This window comes from Zonotrichia leucophrys, chromosome 9 (genome assembly GCF_028769735.1).
Source record: "Zonotrichia leucophrys gambelii isolate GWCS_2022_RI chromosome 9, RI_Zleu_2.0, whole genome shotgun sequence".
Lineage (NCBI taxonomy): Eukaryota > Metazoa > Chordata > Aves > Passeriformes > Passerellidae > Zonotrichia > Zonotrichia leucophrys.
The window spans coordinates 17792948-17805298 of record NC_088179.1 but is presented as its reverse complement, the minus strand read 5'-3'; positions in this window follow the sequence as shown (position 1 = coordinate 17805298).

Below are 12351 nucleotides of genomic sequence, written 5' to 3'. Positions count from 1 at the left end.
CTGAGCTCAGAAACCATGTACATGTTTGGGCAGAGGTAGAGATTCCAACTTTTACTTTCAGAGCCTTAGGAGCTCTCCTGGACATTCGCAGTCTCTGACACCTTATGGAAGACCTCTTCATTTCTGTGCAAGAGGAGCAGCATTCAGTACTGCCAGGCTTTTTGTCTTTCTTCAGTTGGGAAGGGCAGTCATTTGAAGGAAGGGGCTGTCTTTGCTTTTAATATTACCATAGAAAAATGAATTTTGTTTTCAAGACTTTGACAGGTAAAAGACTGCAGAGCAGGTAAAGGCTAACAAGGTCCCTGTCTGTTGCCTAACACTGCTGCAGTAAAATTTAATGGGAAAACCTCTTGGTAAGGCACAAGGGACCCTCTCCCTATGGCCCTGTTTGACATGGGACATGCTTCCAAATTGTTGCACGAGTTTTTTTCAAATGGTTTGCTTTTGTTTTGCATGTAAGAAGGAAAACACTAGAAGCAACTTAAGAAGAATGAGTGCACAAATCTTAGTTTCTCTCCCTCACCAGGTTACGCTTCCCAGTCTTTCACTGCCCCAGCAACAAAATGGTGTCTTTCAGCAAAGTGAGACAGCTTTTCTTTCATTAACAAGCTGCCACAGACTTGGTCCAAACTCTTCATATAGAATTCCTGTATTTTCATTGTCCTACACTGTGCTTTTCATAGGCAACTTTTATGTGTGTGTAGAGATATATATATATATATATACATACACATACACACATGGCAGTACTGTTAGGTAGGAAGCCAAGACAGAGTGGCTTTGCTCCATCTTTTCCCCAGCAGGAAGTTCAGGATTACTTTCCTGAAATCAAGGGCCCGGGGACTTCTTGCTGTTCTACAGAACTGCGATGCAATGAGTCACTGCCGTCTGTCAATTTGTGTCCCTCGTTCTCTTAAAATTCTAGAAGTGTTTCTTAATTTGTTTTTACTTGTTTTTCTTCATCAGGCAGTGAAAAGAAAGTTAGATCTGCGCCAGGAATAGATTCAGGGAATTCTCATCCAATTCGGCAAATTCCTTGCTCACTCCCCCTTAAATGAAGCTATTTCCATTAGAAAAGACTCCTTGTGTGAGTAAGCTTTGCCCAAATGCAATACCAGCATGCATCATCTCAATCTATAAATCCAAGAAGCAAAAATTTCACATATTTCATCTGCTTAAGCACTAACTGGAGTTTCTGGATAGTTGGAAAATCAAGCTGAAAAACTTCATTGGAAATTCTCTGTTGAATGCAAAGCGTAAATTTAAGAGATTGTAATATGATTGCAAAGGGCAGATCCGATGACCTAGTATTTTAAGAGGAGAATTTTAAGATGTAAAAAATTTCTCAGAACAGTAATTGACACAGGAAGTCATCAAAGCTCTGAGATACTGAAGCATCTTTGCTGAAGATGCTGCTGGGTTTTGCTTTGCTCACTGTAGTTTCAGTTCTCTCTCAGCCCTCTCTGCTACTTGGACTTTGCAGACCTAATTGCTAAAGCTAATTGAAAGCCTGTTTATGGAGTTAATAACGATGTCCTCATTCACTAGGTACGAAAGGGGAGAAAACTATGAAAAATTTTAAATTCTCTCCTTTTTCAACTTTCAAGTTGGGCAAAAAAACCATAAAATAATGCAACTTTATTGACACTTTTCTTTCTCCCTGTCTCTGAACTTGAATTTTGCACTCTGACATAGTAGGACAGATCTTTTGTCTGCAGGTATAGTGGAAAAAGGGGAGAAATGTAGCATTGTGGAAAAGCCCTGAGGGATGAGAGCAGTAGGAGATATCATCTGTCCCTCAATCCCCAAAGGAAGGAATCCTCCACTCAAACTTGACATACAGGTGCTTGTGTTAATTGCAGAGATATGGGTTGGGATAGTTTTACTGTATAATATTAGGTACTGCATGCCTATAGATCTATAAATAGGATAATGTTTACTTTAAAAAGTGCATGGCTACCGTTTCCCTAGTTTTTGCAAAGCTGGTATCCATCAGTCTGGTGATGGATCTTGATTTATTTTACTAAGAGAACCATGAACATTATACCAGAGGTAATATGTTGTGAAAAGGCTCATTGCAGTAAATATTAGAGAAAATTCAAGGAGGAAGGAAAGAAACCACTATTCCTGCTTGCTGGTTTGTGGGATTTTTTTTTTTTTTTTTGCTATTTTACTTTAGTATAAAAGACAGGCAATCATTTACATGAATCTCTCCATTATAGACCAAAATAACAGTGCAGTTTTCATTAACAAAAAGACTACCTTTTCTTCTTCGTTTGTGTTGTCAAGATACTTTAGCTGAAACATACAGTGATTTCCAACACTTACCCTAGTTGTCACACTGAGACTGAAATAATGGCTGACATTAGGAAGATTATTTTTCAGCAATAAAATTACCTTTCACAACATATTTCTATCTAAGTGGAAATGATGGAAAATCATAGATTCTATTTTCAAATTGAGAGAGAGAAAGATGAAAATGAAATCAACAGGATTTCCTACCAGAAAATGTAGAGAATGCAAGCAAGCCAAAGATGCTGCCCCAAATCCAGTGGGAGCACGTTCCCAGACCTGTTTTTATTAAGTGAGCCAGTTGATTGAGACAAGTGGAATTGTGTGAAATGTTTTCTGTGCACAGTGTAAAATGTGGAGGTTAATTAACTGGGATCCCAATCCTGCTGCCTCTGCTGTCAGCAACACAACTCATGTGGATATCATTAAGAGCTGAGACTGAGCTTTTACTTAGGTTTTGTTAAGGACTTTGTGAACTTTTTTGATGAATCTCTAGCCAGGTTTGACAGAAATGAGGTCAGTTTAAGGTTTTCTGTTGAAACTGTGATGTTCCCAGAAATGTATGATTTCAGTCATAGCGCTGGTGAAACTTGGCTTCGCTGTGTGTGGAGTTGAATTTGAATGGAGTGCAGGGCATCTGAAACTATGTGAATCAAAAGAAAAAATGTGCATGTGATCCCTGCTGAAGTGTAACTGCCAAATTAAGTCTGCCTATAAAATTGAGCTTCTAAAGAAAAAATGAAAGGAGTGTAGGCTGGTTTTATAAATACAATTGCGTCTTGTGTCATCAGGCAAGCAGCCAGCAAAACAGTGGATTGTGAGTTGGGCTATAAGTTGCATAACTGTAAAGGTAAATAAGTAAACGGAAGGGATTGGTGACTTTCCATTTGCCTCTCAGTGAGGGTAGAATTGGGCCTTCAGGAGCGCTCAAAGAGACCACGGCGGTAAACACGGTGACTTTGCACTCTGCACTAAATATACCTCCTAGTAAACCCAGTAAAGTAATGCTTCCTCAAAATGTTGCCCCTCTGATTTTAGCCCTCCAAAGATCTATTTTTAGACCTGCCTTTTCTTTCAGCGTTGCTCCTGAGCCATTGTTCCCCTGAGTCGGGGCTGGTGAAGCAGCTGGCAGCGAATTGTGGCTAGGTTGGAAATGCACAAAAGCATGCTCAGCTAAAAAGAGATTTTAGTTCTCATAGTGTTAACTGCCCCTTCCCTGCATTCCTGTGCCACGATTTTAGTTCTCATACTGTTAACTGCCCCTTCCATGCACTCGTGTCCCCTGATTTTAGCTCTCATACTGTTAACTGCCCCTTCCATGCACTCGTGTCCCCTGATTTTAGCTCTCATAGTGTTAAGTGCCCCTTCCCTGCACTCGTCTCCCCCCGCGCCACCCCCGCCTGCCACAAGCGCGACCCAGATCACATTAGAGTCCCAGAGCACAGGGAACGGGTCTCATCTATCCGTCACCAAGGAGGCAGACAGGACGGGGAAACAACAAGTCATTTGTACCTGATGAGGAGGACACTCCTGGGAAACAAACAGATGAGCCACCACATGAATCTGAGCTATTCTCTGAGGTAAACAGAACTGCATGAGAAACACACAAATTATCAGGGGCATCATGCTTAACTCCCTCGCTTCAAGCTGCTGGACAGGCTGTGGGCCTGAAACTCTAGATTGTCCCAATATCTGATTGTGAGAAAGTTAACCCCCTAAAAGCATCAGGGGAGGGGGGGAGAATCCCAGACCCCAGGTTTGTGGAGCAGCATTGTTCACCCTCGCTCATGTTTAGTTGTCCATGCCACCCCACAGTATCCTGGGACACCAGCCCTGTGCCCGTCACAGAGGACATGGGCAGCATGCTTTGTGCAGGATACAGATTGTCCCTTTGGGGCCATTTCTGGTTAGATTTATTTCAGGCTTGAGCCAACTTGTGCTGTTCTAACACTCTAATGTAGGTTGTATCAAATAGTGGGGTCCCTTGCTACAAGCAAAACATTTGTAGTAGGGCGCTGTCGCTAGGAGTGGTGACAGCAATGACACCACTGTTAAGATTGGTGACAGCAATGGCGCCACTGCAGAGCAGCGGCTGAGTGGGAATGGTCGTGTGTTCATGGCACATCTTGCTCTGCCTGCTCCAGTAGGATTGAGGGCCTTCCTTCAGCTCACATTTTGTAAATGTGCTCTCATTCTGGTTGAAGAGAATCAAATTAACTGATTTTGTAGCTGGCCTAAGCTTTCTAGCAAGGTATGTGGGACAATTTCCACGAAGGGAGTTTAAGTCATAGTTGCAGTCTGCTGCTGTCTTTGACACACCATTGCACTGGGCAGCTAAAGGCTGTGCAAATCTTCATGGCATGGCCACAGGGATAATATAGTCATTTATCCCTATTTTATGACAAGAAATTGAAGTGGAAAGAGATTTAGTAAGTGATTTGTATGAAGTCATACAAGGATCCTCTGCTGAAGTGCGGAATTAAACCAGAGTTTTGAATCCTAGTCCAGCCCTTTTAATCACAAGGCCATTCTTCCATTCTGCTAGGTAGCAAAACAAGAGGTTTAATTTGGTGCTTAATATTTAAAAAGAGTTGTCTGTGAATCTCAGTCCAAGAGGCACATAAGTATAGTGGTTAAAACAAATTGGAAAAAGAAAAGATATCCTGCTGGAGCTGAGTTTAGAAGTCTGGCAAGAAGAGGGGTCTTGTGATTAAGCATGACTTGAATGTAGGTCATTTTGGAGAGCCAGGTGATTTCTGAATGCAGCACTTAGCAAAATTCTCTCTGCTCTTGGTGGATTTTCAGCAGTGTAACTCAGAGGAGATCAAGGTTCTAATTTTGACATTTTTCTTGACAAGTATTGTTCTACTTCTTTTCTTTCGCTCTTTCCCCCTTTTCCTTGTTCTTCCATTGTGAAAGTGATTATGCTCTGTTGTGAAGTGATTAGTGATAACAAGTGATGCTTTTTGAGTAATATGTTAGGAATACCTTTTCACATTCATGAGTTATAATATGGGAGGGTTATAGTTATGTTTGTATTGTACCTTAACAGTTTCATTTATGAAGTGCCAGTGAATGCTCTATAGTATTTCTAAATTTCCTCTGAAGATTGGTACAATGCAGAAACATATAGTATCATTTAGAAATATAAAAACATATGTTAAAGAATTAAAAAATGCTGATTCAAGAACTAGAAAACTCATTGAAGACAGACTGATGATTTTGCACCCTTCCATGATGTCTCTGAAAACATGAACTGAATAAGGACAGTTTACCTGGACAGGTAGAGAGCCCTGTACAGCCAGTTCCTTCTTGGAATCTGCAGATGTGACTCCACTGCTTTCACCAAAGTTGATTCATGAAGGCCGGGGAAAAATCTAGCTTTTACTAACTTATAAAGTTTTGTATTTATGAGTTAGTATTCTCTGTGAAGTATGTTGAGCTTCTCTTTTTTTATATGCTCTGTTACTGAATCATTTATACCTATCTCCCTGATATATGATCACATCTTATAATTAATTTTATGAAAGCATTTTCCATTAATTCTTTCCTTATTCTGAGTAGTAAACCCTGAATATAACCCTATGAATATCATCTTTTTATCATCAATTTGACTTTACTCCAGGCTAGTAGATTACATTTTGTGTACAGGGCAGCAACTGTAAATTAGCCAGTATTCATAGTGGAAGTATTAGTTTTTTGGTAATCAGAAACACATATTGGTTTGTTATCAGATTAGGAGGTAATTGAATGAAAGAGGATTATTTATATGTGCTTTATTTCTAGATTTTAGAAAATGGGTCTAGAAGATGGAAGAGCAGTTTCTTTGATTGCCATTTTAGGATGTAATCACAACTGTAGGGAATAAAGAATAAGTCGAAATGATAGTAGAATAGTTATTTTAGACAGAAGACTTAACCCCTTACAAAAAACCCCCAATTGTATAAATTCTCCATCTTTGCATCATAAAGAAAAAATGCTCCAGGACTGGCTTCTGTTAATCCTATGCTTATATGTTTTTAAACCTGTTTCTGCTCGTATTTTCTGGGTATTCAGTGCCCCTCCTTGTTGTGCTGTTCTGCTCCTGGTGCACTTAATGTTGTGATTCCCATGGATTTTTCTGTACAAACAATGTTTTACTAAACATGTTCTCAACAAATTGGAGGTGTGTTTCTAGCAGGATGGAGCATTAGTCAGTATGCACATGATGGAAGCTCCTCACAATAGGAGAAAAGGCCAGTTTGTTTAGTTCTCTTTCAGAGTTGTGCACCCCTCTAATGCCACCTTTCCTGTCTGAGTCAGGGTATTGTCTCTCTTGCCTGTAAACTGTAGGGTCAAGTTGAGGTAAATCCCTGATGGGATGTGAAAGAGGGCAGTTCAGCTATCTGATGGGAACTTCTGTGTACAGTATCATTTAGAGGTCATGTTTTTCACCCCATCAGATTTTCATAGGTTGCTTCATTAAAAATTGAGCTTCAACCACACAACAAAACAGAGTGGCAGGCTGCTTGAAACTTCTATCAATAATGTATCAGCTCATCTATTCTGATTTCTTCCAAATACTGCCTTTGTTATTTTTAGCACAAAAGAGAATGCATCTAAATACCAAGCTCTGTAAAGGGGCAGGAGACTTCACTCATTGCCACGCTTTGCTAAACAGTGTCAAACACGAAGCAACCTTTTGCTTACATAGAGCTTTTCAGTTAAAGGGGGAAGGTTTCCATTCCATGAATGCTTGTTTTTGTGCTGGCCAAGATAAGCAATTTTTCAAAGCCCTCATTAACCAACAAGAGACATAGCTGTATTCAAGGATCCCTCCAAAGCACCAGTCATGTCAGAAACACGACCAGCTCATTCTTGGTGTGGGCTTATGCACAAAGCTCTGAGTAGTGGTCATGCTCACTGTGCTTGAGAAATTGCCAGGGCTGTTGTTTAGAAGGCCCAGTAATCCCCTGGGCTCCTTAAACTGCGTGTAGGAATGCTTCCCTGCTTTACCATTCCATTTCAGCCAGGGTAGAAGCAGGCCTGGCACATTTTTTTTTTTTGCTGTTTTTAGGGTCATTTTCTCTGCAGAGAAAGCAAAGGCTGTAAGTCCTGCCTTGTACAGGTTGTTTTAGTGTGTGCTATTTATTGAGTGTGACTGTGCAAGGGCAGATGGAGGTCCAGGAGAATCCAGAGGGGAGTGATCCAATAATTAGAGCCAAGAACTTCTGTCTCCAAGGTGTAGTGCTGCCTGTAATGTGGATTTTTCACTTGGCTTTGTGTCTGTAATGTGGAATAACAGTATTTCCTCCCTTCCACATCCTGCTCCCCACAATCTCATGACTTGAATGGGAACAGGGAGAGGAAAAAGCACTCTTTTCTTATGGATTTCCTCTGACACATCCCTGCTGCAGTGCATGTCAGTGAACCTGTGCATTACACAGAGGTGTCTCTGTTCTAGTCTGCATCACTCAAGATTTGTTTCTCTCTGAGAAGGTTTTCTTCAGTGCTGGCTGGTGTAAGGAGATGTAGATTCTTTCTTTGCAAACTGTACAAGGTCCTTTGAATTACTTCTACCCAATATATCTTTCTGCAGCTCAAGAGCTCTTCAACTTAATTTGCAGAAAAAATTGGGGCAGAATTAGGAAGGAGAAAATTCTTAGCTGTAGGAAAACAAAGCAACCTCCAGTAAAACTGAGGGTCAAAGCAGAAGTATCTTATAAACTATATAGCAAGTAGCAATATGAACTTAGCAGTAATTTTTATTTTTAGAATTAATAGTTCTAGCAACCCATTTCTAAAAATACCCATCCTTGGGGAGGTATTTATACCTCAGCTTTAGGTACCTCTCTCAGCTGGCTCAGTCACTTTGTATCTCCTTTACAGTCAGAGCAGAGAAGTTTCTGGCTGACCCTATGCAGCAGGACATCAGTGCCTTGCTTTATTCTGCAGAGCAGCCTGTGATTTTAAAGGGAAAACTGAGATTATCTGACTGAATTATGGACTTCAAGTTAGGTGATGTGACTCCACCACTAATGTCTCTGCAGGTTCATTGAGTAACTCAAGGGGCTAGAATTTCATAGCTATTTGCAAATACTCTAATAATGACACAGAGAACAAACAGGCAGGAAAAGCTTTATTGCTTTTGTCTGTGATGTGCATGACCTTGATTATTTTGCTTTATATATAAGGTCACCTCTTTCTACAAGGAGAATGTGAACTACAAACACAGCTGATGAACCTCTATGATGTTATGGGTTCTTCAGCACTGATTTCTGCATGACTGGTATTAGTTGCCTGTGCATTTTGAGGAAAAAATGCCATTTTGCTGTCAGGGGAGTTGTTCAGGAATTAAGATAGTGAGTAAGCTCAGTAGTGGCACCAGTGCAACTTTGCCCCTGTGGACAGACCATGTCCATGTACTGTGTGATGGGACTATGACAAGAGATGTTGGACCATGGAATTTGTTAATTTGCTGGTAGTTCTCACATGTATCTCATCTCACCAGTGACAAATAAGGAATGTATTTTTGCAAATGTTTTTTAAGATGTTCTTCAAATAATATTCTTCTGGGAGATGTGTGTGAGGTGGTTTATTGCACCATTAAGAGCCTAGCTATTTGAGTACATGCTTTGAAAGTGAAATTTTCTGTAGGGCTACATTTATGTCATACTTCTCATCTAAGGGTATCAGAGAAACAAGGAGTTTAGGGATGGATAACACCTTCAATCAGACCAAGTAAAATAGCTGGGAAAAGGGGAGGTGATTCCAGGTGCACAGGACATGTACACAGTCAAAATGAATTTCTGTAGCCACTGTCCAGCCTCAAATATGCTATCAGTAGAATAAAAATATCAGTGATGATAAATAACAGTACCTGAATTACTGAAGAGTTGAACAAACTGAAAGGAAGGTGACAGGGAGTTCCCTAGCACTGTGTATCTCTGTTCATGTGCACAAAAGAGCAAAGAAAATAATATGAACTGATCTCATAAATTTTAGGTGTTTCATTACAAGATCAAGTGACATACTTGGGTTTAATATGTTATGGCAATCTCTAGTCAAGTGTGGGGACATTATTTGAACTGTCATGTGCAATTTAAACAGCAATAAATTGCATCTTGATGTTCTGAAGAATTTAAGGAGCAAACTACAACCTGGTGAGCACAGTGAGACAGAAAGAAGTGTGAACATACAGGGCTCATATAAACTGTGTGATCATAATGAGCTTCTTCTTGCTACTTTAGAGAAATATTTACCTATTTTTCCCAGAGCAGAGGAAGCTTCACCATTCACTAGAGAAAAATATTGTGCACTTGTACTTGATCTTCAAAACACGTCATCTAACAAGTTCACTTTTCTTAGACAATAAATGCTTCTTCCCTTCAGAGATGGAGGAACAATGCAATTTGCAAATCTCTCCCCACAAAAACAATATCAAACACATTGTTTATCTGTATTGAGCCTGACAACTTCACAAATGAGCTTCAAAACCCATTCAGTAAAACTGTGAATACACATCCTGCAGACATATCAACTGTTTGTTGCAGTTTGTACTTAACGAAACAAATGCTTACCAGCACATTAATCAATCTAATCACAGAGAGAAATCATTCACTACAGAAGTTCTGTAACTTCATTTGGCTGCCTTGTGTCTGCCTGGTGGATGCCTTTATTAGAGCTTCACAGGCTACCCATGCAATATTCGAGTTGGTTAATCAATTTGTAAATTTGATATGATTCATTCCTCAAGGAGGAGGTAACAGGGGAACCCTGCAGCTTTAATCTTCTGGAATGCTGATTTTTGGCCTCCCTTCAGGGAAAGGTTGCAGACCTGAGGAGAGACAAGTCCTCTGATATTTGTAGAGGTTTGCTTCCCCCTCTCATTTGACAAGTGTCCTTCACACATCAGCTTTTGGGCACACAGGGAAGGCTGTGAGCAGTTTTTGGCATGTGCTCCAAGGTCTCAGTAGGGCCATGGTGTATCTGACTCTGGAGCTGCAGGCTCAGACAGGCCTGACGTGTAGCACCTATGTCTGACATCCCAACACATGTCCTTCGTCAGCACAGGAGAGGTTTACTCCCCCTTTTGGATCATTATCTGCTTAGTAATGACTCACTGCAACACTGCCAGCCAGGATATGAAGCTGCCCAGATCTTCACAGGGAGCTCAGTGTGATCTCAAAGATGAACCGTTGGTGATGTTCAAAAAGTTCAGTTAACTTTTTAAAAAATAATTTTGCTCTTCCCTGTGTGGAAAGTCAGCTGTGCTTCAGTTCATGTGAAGTGCTATTCTCCTTTAGTTCTAGTGCCTGGGGGTCTTTTTTGAAGTAGTGGGGTCTGAGCTCACCAGCTCATGTCTCCAAATCCTGGGTAGTCTCAGTGTGCAGTACAGTGAGAGCTGTGAAGTGCTTGGAGGCTGTGGGTCTGTTGCAGCCTGTCTAACACCTTTGCCACAGCAAGCAAAGAAGAGGGGGCTGTTCTCTGAAAAAGAGATGAGGATGAAATCTTTAAAGTCAGTCCTTGAAGGTCAGTGGCACCCAGTCAGGCCACAGCTGCTTTCCTCCCCAAGAATCTGGGTGGTTATGTGGCTGAACACTTCACTAGAACAGCCAAAAATCTCATTATTTTCTATATTTCTGCACCTGTGTTAAAATCATGCAGCAAAACAGTCAAACACAAACAGTAGTGAAGAAAGTGTGCTGTAAAATGAGTGGTCTGTGAAGTCAGTGGCCCATATTCCCTTCCCCTTAAACATCCCTTCTTTCCATCAGAGCAATCAACACTTGGAAATTGCATCCGTTTACTTCAAATCAGTTCAGGTAAATTAAAACAGCTTTTGTGGATACACAGTCTGTCACCAGTGAAATGTTAGCCATATGACTTCTGCCAGTTTTCTGGCATGATGGGGATGTACTATACTAAATTTGCCAGAATTAGTGTAGATCCAAGTGCTGTCCCCAGAAGCTGCTTTTAAACAAATTTGACATAACAAAAGGATTTTCACTGAGTGATCATGGAATTTCTGATCTGTTTATAAAAGAAACTTTGCTGTCTCTAAGGAAAGAAATTTAATTTTACAAGGCAGTATGAAATTGGTAATGTTTTGAGTATGTGCTTGCACTAGCACCTTTGGGAGATTGCTGTGCTCCTAGTGGTCAAAATGGGCTTTCAGAAATTGTTTGAGAATGTCATCAGTTCAGATGTGTTTTGCAGATTTTGGTGGAAGGAAGCACACATCTGTGCAGGCAGCCATGGGTACAGAGGAACATCTGTGCCCCAGGACCTGTAAACATCCCTCTGACCACATGCACAGGATTATGGTGTTGTACAGGCACGACTCAGTAATAGCCTAGCCATCACACAGGTGCATCATTTAGCACCAGCAGTGGATGCAAATGCAGACAGACTATTTCAGACATCATATCAGTTCCTGATTTAGCAAGACAGGCAGCAAATTAGATGGCTATGGGCACATGGGAGCTCTGCTGACCTCTGAGAGCTTCACTTCTCCAGGACAGCAGGACTATTACATGGCACATGTTTAGAGCTTGCCTGAATTACGACCTAAGAAAAGTTGGGGTTTTTATCTGGGACATTCAAAATGATGCTAGAAAAGATGAGAATTTTATCTCTAAATTGTCCTTGGCTCTCCCTGCTCCGGAGCATAATTTCATTTATTATTCTAATTTAATCATTTTAATTCAGGAAAAAAATTCTTAACCATTTCTCAAACATAGCAATAAGTACGAGTAATTATTTAATAATAAGGCAGAAGCTGAAGAAATGTGAAAAATATCTAAAGTAATGATAGCAATGCTGCTCCTTCCTTTTGAAAATAGGAAAATCTTGCAATCAGAACCAGTGTTTTCACAGTTTCTAATTTTGGCTGAAAGCTGAAAATTTAATTGCAGCCAGTAGTATTATTTGCTACAGTAGAAAACCTTAAGGAGTCTGATACACTATTTGTAAAATAGTAGTAATATATGTGTACTTTCAGTACTCTATTGGATTGTTGCAGTAATCTGCCAAGGTGACCCTATAGAGAAAATAAAAAATCTGTCATTTCACATTGGG